Source organism: Pogona vitticeps, chromosome 4, assembly GCF_051106095.1.
Source record: "Pogona vitticeps strain Pit_001003342236 chromosome 4, PviZW2.1, whole genome shotgun sequence".
Lineage (NCBI taxonomy): Eukaryota > Metazoa > Chordata > Lepidosauria > Squamata > Agamidae > Pogona > Pogona vitticeps.
The window spans coordinates 106886207-106901471 of NC_135786.1; the positions used below are offsets into that span (position 1 = coordinate 106886207).

Sequence of the window (15265 nt, forward strand, 5' to 3'; positions counted from 1 at the left end):
TAAGCCCTAGTATGATTTTTCAGGATGCTCATAAGCCCTACCCCAAATATAAGCCCCAGTTAAGTGAAACACCATCTTCCACCATTGTGCAGCAACCGGAAGAAGATGACATGACTATATTTGAATAAATGTAGATTGCTGTACATGAAAAAAATAAAACATCCCCTGAAAATAAGCCCTAATGCATTTTTGGAGCAAAAATTAATATAAGACACTGTCTTATTTTCAGGGAAACACAGTAAGCTGAAATAGGGGAGCATAGAATAAGAGTCTGAGACCCGATTCCAGTCCTCTAATGAGGAAGAGCTACTGTGTTGCCCATAAGGAGACAGATTATCCGTGACCTTCATAGCGGTATCTTAACACTGTAATATCTCAACAAAATGATACCTTCAGATTTGCCTTGGTGCCATTTTACTAGGCACTGAATTCTGTCCCACTTGCTCTATACAAACTATTTGCCTCGGCCACTTGAATCATGAATGTCCCCATGGCTTCCCATCTCTTTCACAGTCTTACTACTCTATTACATTTGTTTGTTGATACTGGAATATGAAAGCACCAAGATACACCCATTCCCATTTTCTCCACCCTACCCTGTCCTTGACTTCCTTCCATCTTTACTTGTCAACAAAGGACTCTCATGGCTGTCTCTTGTTTGTCAAAGGATATTTCCCTCAATCCAGGGCAACTCATTTCAATTGCACTCACTTCCCCAGCTTCTGTTTGTCTTATTTTCAGAACAATTGTCCCCCTTTCTGATTTGCATTACTCTTTTTGCCGCTTTTGTCTTGACGCTTCACTTTCCATCTCCTCTGTCCTTCAATGACTCAAACCCTGTCCTCAATTTATATCTCTGCTGACACTGCAGATGACAGCCTAAGACATATATGTCACGTTCCCTGGGTTTTAAAAGGTCAATGCAAGAAGAACATCATGCACCCAACCAGCAACTGCTGAACTGCCAAGTCATTGCTATGTGGCTCCCGGAAGGTCATTCAGGGAAACAACGGCAGCGGCATAAGTGGGAACGAGAGGTCAATGAACCTCAGCGTCTCTGCCAATCATTCTGCATCCTTCAAATTCATAAAAACAGCTTCTCCCTCCTATTGATCCCAGCAAGATCTGCACTGAGTAGAACCAACAATGCTTTACATGTGACTCTTCTACAGTTCTTCCTGGAGGTGCTTAACATAAACTTGTGGCCCAAGAAGAACCATGTTAAATGCAATAGTAAAATTGATGTGGTGAAAAACACGCATTTTGCTCTTAGTACCCCTTGTCTGCTCCATTTCTCTGACATAAAAAGTGCCCACCACAAAACAAGAAGCCACCCCCAGGTTTCAAGTCTTGACCTGAAAAGAAATATAATGCTGTTGACGTGGCAACCCCAGCACTAAACATTTGGGCTCACAGTACTCTGTTGCACTGGGCTGTGGCAAAGAAATACAACAACAGATAGAACCTGCCTAGAAAATGGTTATATAGACAGAGATGAAAGTATTTTTGCTGTCCAAGGCAAATAATATCCCTTCCCCCCTGTATCTATAGTACATAGTATCTAAAAGTCAATCAAGTTATTTTAATGCATGAGACGGAATATTTAAAAGCACCTCTCTCTTCTCCATAGCATAAAATTAAAATAGTAAATAATGCTTCAAACCTTTCCATGATGCCCCAAAGGTGGTCCTTGAGGCACCTTCCTCACTCTGCCTAATGGCAGGGCTGGCCCCAAGGCTAAGACATGATTCAATGGTTGGAGTCACAGGGGCACACAAGTAAATACTTCCTATAGGTTGGGGAAGAAGGAGAGTGCTGTTATTTCTGAATAAGATTGTTGGGAACAGTGTCCCCACCTTCACATACAAAGATCCTACATGTGAAATGTAATATTCAAATTTGCCCAAACATTGCACCTACGTTAGTTTAGCCGCTATCCTGAGAAAGAATGCTGAGAAAGAAGTAAGGCACTTAGACTAGTTGAGAAGGAAATTAATCTGTCCCTTATCATATTTATAAAATTAGCAGCCCTAATCTTTGCATTTTACACAACTCCTCAGAAAGCGCTGAATATTAAATGGCCTACTCAGCTGCTATTAACTTCTGTGTTTCATATTACTCTTTTTATCTAGGGTTTCTTACCTCCCAAGGATTAGTCTAGAATGTCTGAACAAAAACCTTTTAAGAACTGTGTAGTAATAAAAAGAGATCTGAGAGAGGACTTCAAAATGGTGTGCTTCTGACTCCATTAAGGTCAATGGGAGCTTAGCCATTAACTTCCAGAAAGTCAGAAAGCTCCACACCATGGGTGGTTCTCCTGTAAAAGGTTACTTTACAACAATCACAGCAGGGGTTCTTATTGATTGTGTCTCACTGACATAATCCATATAACAGTTGCTCATATCAAGCGTGGTTTAAAATTGGAATATTTCTACCCCGTAACAAGGGTAGCAGAGCAAGGTGAAATGATTCATCAATGTTGCCGCAAAGGAAAATATAACACAACTATAGGTTTGTAACCAATACAAATGCTCTATTTTTTTAAATTGATGAAGCAAGTTGGAATATCAGGCTATTGGTCCAGGGGATGGAAATTTGATCCTTTAATATGCTTCCTTAAGAACAGCCAACCTGTGTAGCCTCAGGCAAGCTGAGCAGTCATGGAGCACCATCGGAAAAGGAAACCATAAACTATTTCTGAGTATGTTATGTTTAGAAAATTCTGGAAGAGATTAGCATACAGCAGAATCAAAATGACAGCAAACAGTTATTATTAATCAGCTTGGGACAAAACTACCTGAAAAACAAACTGCCTCCTCCAGTAGAAGTCCACACAAAAATTTGTGTTCAGATTTGCCTACCTTCTAAAGAGGTGAAGTTGGCAGGTGCTCAATAAGAGAATGCATCAGACTCAGACAAACTCCAAATCCTCCACAAAATCAGACTGCTCTGGATGGATTCAGGAGGCTCTCTCAAGGTGGACCAAACTCTAAACACTGCTGAAGACTTACTATCATTTGATTTGAAAGGAGCATAGAGGTAACAGCAGAATGGCTCCAAAATTGAAATTCAGTCCTCAAGCTTTCCACAAAAGAAAACACTGATACTGAATGAAGGAAAAGCAAAAGGTAGTGTGTAGGTGTGTGGGTACAGCTTTTAACTGATAGCTCTAGCTTCTAACCACAATGGATGTTTTTTCAGGGATATCTCCAACCTGAATGTTCCAGGGAAAGAATGAAGTAGTAACATACTACAAGACTGGTCAACTGTTCTGCACTTTTTCCTCTAATGTATTGTGTCCATACAAAGACCAGCACTTGTGCAGTTCTGGGTTCAGGTTTGAAATATGCAGTGGATTGAAAAGCTGATTTCTGATTCATGGATCAGAAATTTGTGGCGAACTGGAATTGGCTTATTTGTGGATCCAGCAAGATATTCTAGAAGGAAAGCAGTGATTCAAGCCATTTCACTTTTTAAAGTTTTGTTTTGCTTGTAATAGAGATGGGCATGACTCACCATTTTGGCAAGTCATCCCGCTTCGTGAGTCATCAAAAGTTCACGACTCATGAAGGATGAAGTTGCCCCCATGAAGCAACGAATTGTTATTCGTCGATTCATAAGGGGGTTATTTTTTTAAAAAAACACCCTGCCCCACCACCTCCCCCACTGCTGCCACCCCCCATTAGCCTGCCTTAAGGGAATCCCGGCTGCCCTTTGCAAAGATGGCAGCTGCAGCTTCCATACCCTAAATGAAGCCGCAGCCGCCATCTTTGCAAAAGGCAGCCAGTCTCCCTTTTTACATGCTGTGGCTGAGAGCCCAAATGAAGGCCTCAGCAGTGGTGATTAAAGTAAGGGGGTGTCGGTGGGGGCTAAGATAGGGAGAGGAAGGAGGTGGGGTAGACTGTGGGGGGGTGGCTGTGGTGGGGGTGGCTACCTATCAGCCGCCAATCAGCTGATCAGCAGCCGGTAGGCAGAATGAGGTTTTGTTTTGGGGGTCTTTAAAAAGGAAGGACGAATAAAAATGGGTAAATATTCATCCCTTCATGTTTGTGGGGGGTTTCTGGAACCCACGAATATGAAGGGACAAATACAGTGGTGCCTCGCTAGACGATGATAATCCGTTCCACTGAAATCGCTGTTTAGCGAAATCATTGTCTAGCGAAAAGCATTTTCCCATTGGAATGCATTGAAACCTGTTTAATGTGTTCCAATGGGGAAGAATCGTCATTGTCTAGCAAAGATCAGCCATAGGAAAGCAGCTTTGCAAACTGCTGATCAGCTGTTTAAATCGCTGTCTTCTGAAGCTTAGGTCCCAAAAACAGCTGTTTTGCAAACGTGGAGGAAGCTGTCAAAATCGTTATCTAGCAAAAATCGGTTTGCGAAACAGGGACCAAACATTGTCCAGCGAAATTCCCCCATAGGAATCACTGTTTTGTGAATCGCTATAGTGATTGCAAAAAGTCAATGTCTAGAGAAAAACTGTCATGTGGGGTAACTGTCTAGTGAGGCACCACTGTATTTAATGAACTGGCTATATTCGTCAAGAAAGCCCATCTGTTTTTATATTCGTCCCCATCTCTAGCTTGTAAGTTTTCTTGCTTCCTTGGTATTTGATTCCTGTTTTATGGAGCTTGTAGTTGACAATAGGAAATATTGAAAATTACAGATTAAGTTTAAAAGAAAAGGAAATTATATTGGCAGCATCCCAAAAATGCCTTGAACTCTTTATTCTAGCTGGGCAATAACATGTTTTTCGAGGATGACCATGACTGAAAGAATCCAACCCATTCATCGAGTCAGGTATACTGGAATGCTTTTCTTCTAATAAAATGATGTCTGCTTGATTCTTATTTATGATCATGAATAGTCCACAAAATAGAGCTGCAGTACTTAGCTTCCCATTAGGGGAAGAGTGTGCTGAAAGAAATTCATTCATCTTGGCTTTTTAAGAGTTCTTCCAACAGAAAAGCTTTGTTGCTCAGAACTTGAGCAATAAGAGGATCTTTTATTTGCCAAGCACTCATTCACATTATTAGCCATGGAACTGCAGTTTTATTGACAAGTGCAAGAAATAAGAGAGAAGCAAATGTGGCCAGAAGAGGATATATGTAGGGTTTGGCAATACACTTTTCATTTGTGTGGGTAATCCAGCTACAGAGAAGAGCAAGCAAATGTACGAAGACAGGAGGGAAGTGATGGTAGAACTGAGTAGTGTATGCAGGAGTGCTGACAGCTGGAACTTTTTTTCTTTTTATACATGGTTGTTTCTATAAATTTGTTCTTTCCACACAGAGCAGATTCTCCCATGGCCTGGTTTTCCTCAATACATTAGGGCAGTAAGATTTCTCTTTATGCAGTTTTCCACTTTAACTTCTGGGAAGGAGTTTATGCTTTTAATGTGGTGAGAGGAAAATAATAATGGGTGAACAAAGTACACATTTAGAACTTTTTATAGCAAGCCCTGGAGGTCATATTGCATCTCCTTCGTTTTCAGCCAAGGCTCTGTTGGAATCACCTGTCTTGAAGGCACAGCAGAGAATGCCAGGATTGTAATATGAAAGGAGAGAACAACCCACTTCTTGAAGTGAGTGGAACCCCAGGAAGGTCCAGCACCCAGTCACACAGAGAACTGAGTTACTTGTACGTTTCTGAACAGGCTGAAGACTAGAGTTGGCAGACCCACAGTGAACCTAAGAGAATGGGGTTTTTACACCAACACAGTTGTTTGTGAGTGTGGAAAACAACAGGGAACCTCAAACCTATGCTCATAGACTCTGTGACCTTCAGCATGTACTATGGAAGAGCTGATGATAGCTGCACCAAATGCTCTTGATGCTGCCCATTATTTGATCAAAATTATCTGATATGTTGATTAATTTTATTGTGCTGCTTCTGTCATGAATAAGGAAAGGACCCAATGGCAGTTTAGCATCAGTTTTACTGTTTAAAATTTGTTCTCTCCAATATAATCTTAACTCAGTTAGATTTCAGGGATTCCAAACACTTAAGTGAACTGTGAGCCCTTTTCTACCAACTTCCACATGATCTACACATAGTTGCTCACAGAACACTAAGAGAGGCCAGGGTGGCCAATCCCACCCACCTAGCTAGCTGCCTGCTGCCCCCTTCCTGGTTACTTTAGATGCAAAAATGCTCTATTGATTCTAACAGAACCAAGGCATGCATTCTATATACCCCATAGAATCCTGGAGACTGAGAGAGAGAGAGAATGAGTGATGGTGACAGAACCTATGAGGATGGTGGGAGGATGCAGTTCCCTAACCTGGGAAGTTGCTCACTTCTCCTGTAGATAATGAAAAACACTTACTAATCTATTTTTTGTCTTCTGGGTAGGACAGACCTTTCTTTGCAAGATGGTTCCTTGAGTAACAACACAAATAATACACTCATTATGTCTCTGTGAGCTATTCTCCCCATGGTAACAGCCACTTTTTCATTCTCCCATTATGTATCTTGATATTGCATGATTTTTCAAATACTTTGAGATGACCACTATATTTCAGAAAGCAGTCAGATCATGTGTTTTAAACTGAGACCTGAATTACATTACAGTGGATATCACAAAGTCCAAAGAATAGTGCATGTACATCAATTCAGAGTTCCTGATAGAATACAACATTATATGTGTTTGTTTTCACATGTGCAAAGCTTGTCCTTATTTGTATTTGCACAAGGGGGCTGCTCACTACCTTTTGTACACCTGAAGGCCTCATTTTATTTATTCATCCATCCATCCATCCATCCATCCATCCATCCATCCATCATCTATCTATCTATCTATCTATCTATCTATCTATCTATCTATCTATCTATCTATCTATCTATCTATCTATCTATCTATCTATCTATCTATCTATCTATCTATTTATTTATTTATTTATTTATTTATTTTGAGGGCAGTTACTGGGACATGCCACAGTTTCACTAAGCTGCCACCAACCATTCCCTATAAAAAGTCACACAGACCAGGGATGGATTTTTAACAAATAAAAGAACAAGGTTTATTAAATAACACACAGGGAAAAATAAAAGGATCAAGTGAATAAGATACAGTAACGTGGCTTAGTCTCAATCATTCATACACACAGTTTGGTTCACACAGAACACTTAACTTGAAGCACAGACCCTGAACCTATCAGTTCTGGCTAACCATACAGACACCTGAACCTATCAGGTTGGTACTGACTGACACACAGTAGTACCCTGTCTGACACACAGACTCCCACTCAAGCTTCTTGTCTCAGCTCTTCTTCAGCTTCTTCTAACTTCTCCACACACGCTCCACATATATATACAGTACAGCCCCTCCTCCTGATGTCCCGCCTTCCACTCCCCATAGGATGGAACTTCCCCTCCAAACCCATGACAGACAGGTAACATCAGTGCTGTATGTAACACCTCCCCTCTTTATAAGTTGTTTTGTAGGGGGAAAGCTAAGGTGCTTTTCACCAAAAAACAACCTGGACCCAAAACAAACAAAAACAGTCATATAATAACATACAATACCATACTTACTTATACTTACACTCTATTAGGCATTTAAACATTTACCATTAACAATACATCAAGTTACCTTTATTCATACAAACCAACAGGTTTAATAAACAGACACATTTGACTTTTTGTCATCAAAATATATACATAGTCCATGTTTCTTTCGCCGTCTTCATTCTTCGGGTCTTCTTGACAAGGCGTCAGCAACACAGTTCACTGACCCTCTGACCACCTTCACTTCAAAGTCATAGTCTTGCAGGTTTAAAGCCCACCTCATAAGTTTACTATTGTGGGTTTTCATTGTCTTTAACCATTGCAGTGGTGAATGGTCAGTGCACAGAATAAAATGTCTTCCCCAGATGTAAGGCTTGGCCTTCTGGATCGCGTAGACTATGGCCAGACACTCCTTTTCCACGGTTGCCAAATGTCTCTCACCTTTCTGGAGTTTCCTACTCAGGTAGGACACTGGATGCTGGTCACCATTTTCATCCTCCTGGCAAAGAACTGCTCCTACCCCGCTGTTAGATGCATCGGTGTAGATGATGAATTCCCGGTCGAAGTCTGGAGCACGCAGCACTGGATAGTTGATGAGCGCCTGCTTCAACCTCTGGAACGCCTCCTCACAGTCGCTGGTCCACGGGATGCGGTCATCAGTCTTCTTCCTCATCAGATCGGTCAGCGGAGCCGCAATCTCGCTAAACCTTGGGATGAACTTTCTGTAGTAGCCCACCAACCCAAGAAATGATTTGACTTTCTTCTTGGTGTTGGGTCTGGGCCAATCACGAACGGCTTCTATTTTGGCCTCTAGGGGTTTTATCACTCCTCCCCCTACCATGTGACCCAAGTATTTTATTTCTGGGCTACCCAGCTGCAGTTTGTTCTCTTTGCAGGGCCTAGGCCAAAGCACTTCCTCCCCTGGGTCAAAGTGCCTCTCCCTGCCTTCCTGGTCATCCCAAGCTTTCTTTCTGACCTTTTGAGCTTGCAGGTTCTCTGCTGCTAGCTCTAGGTTTCTCTTTAGGTCATTCCTCAAGGTGTCTATATATGTCACAACGTCTTGTGGGTCATCCTGGGTGATCTGCTCCCAATTTTGTTTGATCAAATCAAGGGGCCCTTTCACCCTCCTCCCAAACAAAAGTTCAAACGGACTGAACCCGGTACTGGCTTGTGGCACTGATCGATAAGCAAACAAAAGGGATTGCAGCTTCTGGTCCCAATTGTTTGGATTCTCTGCCAAGTAAGCCCTAATCATGTGCATTAGAGTCCCATTGAACTTCTCAGTTAACCCATTACTTTCAGGGTGATAGGCAGTGGTTTCCTTGTGCTTAATTCCACAGATTTGCCATAAGCGTTTCATGAGCTTCGATGTGAACGATGCGCCCAAATCTGTGATTATTTCTGAGGCAAATCCCATCCTGGACATATACCCCACCAAGGCATCTGCCACTGTGTTAGTTTCAATGTTAGTCAAGGGAATGGCTTCAGGGTACCTCGTGGCATGGTCCACAATGGTGAGAATGAACCTGTTCCCCCTCTTTGTGGCCTTGGGCAAAGGTCCCACAATATCCACCCCTATACATTTGAACGGAGTGTCAATCACAGGCAAAGGGCACAACTTTGCTTTGGTCCTGTCGCGGCTATTCCCCTGCCTTTGACACACATCACATTGTTTACAGAACTCCCTGATCTGCTTCCCTATGTCAGGCCAGTAAAAATTCTGTGTGATTCTCTGCTGTGTTTTGTTCACCCCTAAGTGTGCAGCAAACATGTCAGAGTGCCCCCTTTGTAAGATCATGGGGCGATACTTTTCAGGTACCACTAGCTGACTTCGGATCCCATCTCCCCCTTTTGAGATATTCCTCAGGGTCTCTCTATACAAAATCCCCTTTTTCTCTAGAAATCTCACTGGGGTTTCAGGTGTTAGCTGGGCGTCAGTCACCTGTTCAAAACACTTTTGGAGAGTGGCGTCTGCCTTTTGCTCTTGTCCAAATCGGCTGTCTGTGGTTAAGGTTTCCACCACAGCTTCTGAACTCCCCTCTGCTTCCGTCTCTGGCTCATCAGTACCCCCCTGAACTGTCCCCGTGGTGGCTTGTGAATGTGTAATCACTAGCACCCGTTTCACATGTTCAGCCAGGTCATTTCCCACGAGCACGGCTGCTGGCAGAGTCGATGAAATCGCTAGCCGCCAAACTCCCCTCCAGCCTTGAAAGTTCACAGGTACCTCCGCTACTGGCAGTGAGATCACCTGCCCCTCAATCCCTGCCACCTTCATGCTCTCATTTGGGATTATATATTCCCTAGGAATAATATCTGGATGGCACAGGGTCACCTGGGAACAAGTGTCCCTCAGCCCCCGATACTGATGGTCAAGTATTCCTACGTCCACCCCTGCGGTTTCAAACAACTGAGAATCTGTTCTCACGAGCAAGCAGCGCTTGACCTCCACAAGAGGACCATTTTCCTCAGCCTGATCAGCAGATGTAACTGTTCCAGATTGAGTAGCCATGGCAACAGGCTCCCTCAGTGACAAGGAGCTTTGCTCTTTCTGGACACAGAACACAGCTTTTGGCTTGGTTCCACTCGAATCATGAGGCACAATTCCTTTTAGCTGCTTTAATTTCTCACACTCTGAGATTAGATGGCCCTTTCCCTGACAGAAATAACATTTTCTGCTATATTTTGAGTCTTTCTCATCTTGTTTTGGTTTTCCCTCCAAAATCTGAGGTCTTGGTTTCATGTCTGAGGGCTTCCCTTCACCATGGGCCCCTCCCCCTTGCTGGCTTTTCCCTGGTCCCTGAGAGTACTTGCTGTAGGTTTCTCTGGGTTTATCTACAGATTTCCACTCAGCACCTAAGGGTTTTCTTATTTGATAAATAAAATCTGCGATCTCTGCTGCTTCGGCCACAGACCTAGGTTTCCTTTCCCTCACCTGGAATTTCAGTTCCCCATGCAGGACTGAATAGAACTGTTCCAGCGCTATCAAGTCTTTGAGCTGCTGGTAGGTCTCTGTCCCCTCCTGAGATAGCCATTTCTCTAGCAGCCTCACCAATTGGGCCCCCACTTGGGTAAAAGTCTGCTCTGGTTTCTTGGTGATTGACCTGAATCTTTGCCTCAGCTGTTCCGCATTTATCCCATGTCTGGCAAACACCACTTTTTTAAACTCTGCAAAATCTTTCATCAGTTCCTCTGGCATCTCTGCATAGACTTCTGCAAGGCTGCCACTGATTAAAGATCGCATGATGGTCATCTTCTCAGTTTCCCTTACTGAGAAGTCCACAAACGCTCTTTCCACTAGGGAAAAGAACACTTCAGGACAATCTCCCTTGTGGTACACAGGGAATTTCTTCAGGTCAGCTTTAGACAATTGGCCTCCCTCAGAATCCCTATTGTTATTATTGTTCTGATTCATCAGTTCCAATTTTCTTAACTCAAACGCCATTTTCTCTCTCTGCAATTCCAATTCAAATTGTCTCTGTTTCTCCCTTTCCCTTTCCTCCATTTTTTCTCTCTCTAATCTTTCTTCTTTTTCCATTCTCTCTATTTCAAATTGCCTTTGTTTCTCTCTTTCCCTTTCCTCCATTTCAAATTGCCTCATCCTCAGTTCATGCTGTTGGGCTATGAGCATTTTCCTGAGTTCTGGGTTCTGTTCTCCCGTGCTGTCACCCTGCACTGAGCCAAATTCATCCTCAGAACCTTGGTCAACCTGGGGGTCTTTCACTTCACCCATTTCTGCCATTTGGCTTCGAGTCAAGGGCATAATCCCCCCCCAGAACAGGCTGCTTTCAAAAGTCAAGCCTCAAAATAAAGCGACCACTTTTTTTTCTTTTCTTGCCTCAGAACCAGCTTTCCATAGATTGCTGCTGTTCTTCAGCACCAACTTGCAACAGTTGCGAGCCAGAGTCTACCCCCCTCTGCTAGGCCTCTCAGCAGGCAGGCTAGATCACTGCTACTACACAGTTTTGCCTCAGCCTTTTTCCCGCCAAAACAGGCTGCCTCAGAGCTCCCTAATCTAGTCCCCAATCTGAGGTTACACGTTCTTCTACTAGCGCACCTCCCCGTGAGGTACACCTAGAAGATTACCTACGCGCCCTCAGATTGTCCCTGACTAGACCCCCCTTGCTCTGGGCACACTTGCCAAGGCTTTGCTGTACCACTGTACCACTGGACCAGTCGTATCCCACACGCTGGACACCAATCAATGTGACAAACCCAGACCTACTGGGACATGCCACAGTTTCACTAAGCTGCCACCAACCATTCCCTATAAAAAGTCACACAGACCAGGGATGGATTTTTAACAAATAAAAGAACAAGGTTTATTAAATAACACACAGGGAAAAATAAAAGGATCAAGTGAATAAGATACAGTAACGTGGCTTAGTCTCAATCATTCATACACACAGTTTGGTTCACACAGAACACTTAACTTGAAGCACAGACCCTGAACCTATCAGTTCTGGCTAACCATACAGACACCTGAACCTATCAGGTTGGTACTGACTGACACACAGTAGTACCCTGTCTGACACACAGACTCCCACTCAAGCTTCTTGTCTCAGCTCTTCTTCAGCTTCTTCTAACTTCTCCACACACGCTCCACATATATATACAGTACAGCCCCTCCTCCTGATGTCCCGCCTTCCACTCCCCATAGGATGGAACTTCCCCTCCAAACCCATGACAGACAGGTAACATCAGTGCTGTATGTAACAGAAGCCAGACACTGCTGCTAGGATTTTGGCCATTACTGGCTCAACTGTTCTTAACGAGATGTGCAGTCTTATAAAAGGAGTACATGCCACCATATAAAATCATCTGCATGGGACCAAAGATTCATCCTTTATAGCCTTTGGAGAGCCATGGATTAAAGAAAGAAAGGACAGTTAGGCACAGTGAGAGGAGACAAAGTGGAAGAGAGAAGCACAACAAAGAGTGTGGAGTCAGGAACTGGATGTTTGCTTCCGATGGAGACTGTGGAGTGGTGTAGTGCATAGGTAGTGTATTGGTCCAAAGTTCAGGAGAAGGTTCAAGAAGATACAAGTGCAACAAAAGAACTGAATGCTGACAATCAGTCCGCTTAGTATGTTCTGTTGTTGTGTTCCAGTCTTATAAAGGACATGTCCTGCTTTCTGTTTAACTTTCTGTTTAGCTTTCTGCCTGAGTCACTTTGGATTGTGGAATACAGTCATATACCAAGAGCACACACAATCTTACTTTTTGGTGGGCTCCTTTCTTTCTTTTAGAAGCTCTGGTGTTTTAAAAGAAGAAGAAATGGGAAGGGCTATAGGAAGCCATGAGAATAACATGTGTCTGCCAAAGATACGTCCAGTCATAACCAGCCTATTCACCAAATGGTGGTGTGATGAAGAAGGAAGTGTGGCTGCGTGGAGAATGCATCAAAGGCTCACCACTTCTGATCTACATAAAGTCTGTTTGAGAACATTACAGACCTGTGCCTGCAATGCTTAGCAAAAGGCACCTGCAAATATCTACCGTTACAGTGTCAGAGAAGGTACAAGTATTTGAATGATACAGCCTCTGAATGAGATTCTTTTAGCTCTTTTAAGCATCTGGTGGGACAAAAGGAATGTTGGCTTTGATCCCTAGCCTTGAAAACCATAAGCCACTGCCCATCAAACTAGATTGAGTTTTTCCTTTCTAACAATCTTGCCGCATGAGATACTTGTCAGTGACAGGACAGTGACCAAAAGGTGACCAGGAGGACAAAGCAGAATGGATTTGTTTTAAAGAGAAGTGACTTGTGCTGAACTGTAAGCTTTTAGTAGACTTTGGAGAGAACACACGTTTGAATGAAATGGGAAGTGCAATCCTTTTGAGTTTCTACCGCACAGATATTATTTCTCATAATAAGCACTAGCAACCACTATCCCTCTTTTTCAAAAGTCAGCCAGCCAGCTGGCCAGCCAGCCAATGCATTTGTTCTTTATTCAATCTATCATAGGAATTAAGAGTGCAATGGATAGTAGTGATTAAGCCTGTGAACTTTTGAAATATTTTCAGCATTGTTAACAATTGCTTATGGTTTCCTACTTTTTCTTTCATTTCTTTTTGTCAATAACAAAAAAAAAATCCTTGGCTGTTCATTTACATTACCTCTATGCTCCCCCCTAAATATTTTATCCCCACCCACAATGCCATTACTAACCATATCTGATTGATTTCACAGTGTAGTACAGTGGTGCCCCGCTTGACGATTACCTCATTAGATGAGGAAATTGCTTAACGATGAGTATTTTGCGATCACTATAGTGATCGCAAAACGATGTTTTAATAGGAAAAAATCATTTGACAATGATCGGTTCCCTGTTTTGGGAACCAATTTTTCACTTTACGATGATCAAAACAACTGATCGTCGGGTTTCAAAATGGCTGCCTGCTGTTTCAAAATGGCTCCCTGCTGTGTTTAGGAAGGCTTTTTCGCTTTACAGGCACTGGAAAATGGCCATCCTATGGAGGATCTTCGCTGGACGCTGAGGTATTTTGCCCATTGGAACGCATTGAACCAGTTTTCAATGCACTTCAATGGGTTTTTTACTTTCACTTGATGACAATTTTGTTCTACAGCGATTTTGCTGGAACGGATTATCCTCGTCAAGCAAGGCACCACTGTAACATTAAAAACAAACCCTATTGACTGGGGAATCAGGGGAATACTTTGTCCCTGTCTTTTCTGTAACATTTTGTGGAAAATTTCAAAATACATAGTACAATCATATTTTTCTTAGGCCAACCAAGAAAGCTCAAAAATGTATCCGGGAAAGCTTTCACGACCGGGATCTAATGGTTGTTGTGGGTTTTTCGGGCTCTTTGGTCGTGTTCTGAAGGTTGTTTTTCCTAACGTTTCACCAGTCTCTGTGGCCGGCATCTTCAGAGGACAGCACTCTGTTCTCTGAAGATGCCGACCACAAAGACTGGCGAAATGTTAGGAAGAACAACCTTCGGAACATGGCCAAAGAGCCCGAAAAACCCACAACAACCAAAGCTCAAAAAGTCTGCAAAAGCATACACAATGGCAGATTTGTTTATATTGTTTTATACTTTTTGTGCCTTCTTGATTAGCCTAACAAAAGTATTGTCTTAGTTCATGCTTTGGGCCAACATAGTTTTCTCTGCATTTATCTAGGGAACATCAAAAGATTTAATGGGGAAAGGGGAAGAATACTGAAGCAAGGGAACAGCAGCTGCTGTGAAGGGAAATATTTTCACATTCAAATCATTTGTGGGAAACATCCTACCTCCAAAAATAACTATTTGGTCCCAATGAAATGTTCAGTTCAGTCCTAGCAGTGACCTCTAGAAAACATTGTCACCCACAGAAAAATAAATCAGCCATATATTAGCCCAACTATGCATTTTCGGTATTGCTGTGGCTAGAGATAAAGAAAAGCTCCTTGCTCAACGGTGATGCTTATTCTGTAGAACTTCTTTCTTTCTTTTTTAAAAATTTATTTATTTTTGATGACTTGGGATAGGGTATGGGATACAAAAGGTAAGAGGGAGAAGGAATTGGGGTTGTGGGGAAGAGGAGATACAAAAATATATTAACATCCATTCTATTAACATTACCATCCAAAATTCCATTTCCGCTTTTCTACTCTTTTCTGCCTTCTAGCCTTGAATAATGTAGAACTTCTTTCTGTGAAAAAGTCAGTTGGCTTCTTCCTTGTGCAACTCTCACAGCTAATTGAAATTTCCCTTGTTTTCAAGGGCATGTGTTGCTGTTAGCCAGTTG

General features: G+C 42.7%; 1 long non-coding RNA gene across 1 annotated transcript; it reads left to right on the forward strand.

Annotated features, from left to right (window-relative positions):
* Positions 1–4717: 4717 nt before the first annotated feature.
* LOC144588840 (uncharacterized) lies at positions 4718–5992 on the forward strand. Its single transcript, XR_013544571.1, has 2 exons — positions 4718–4800; positions 5495–5992. It is a non-coding gene; the product is annotated as an uncharacterized LOC144588840 (long non-coding RNA).
* Positions 5993–15265: the final 9273 nt, after the last annotated feature.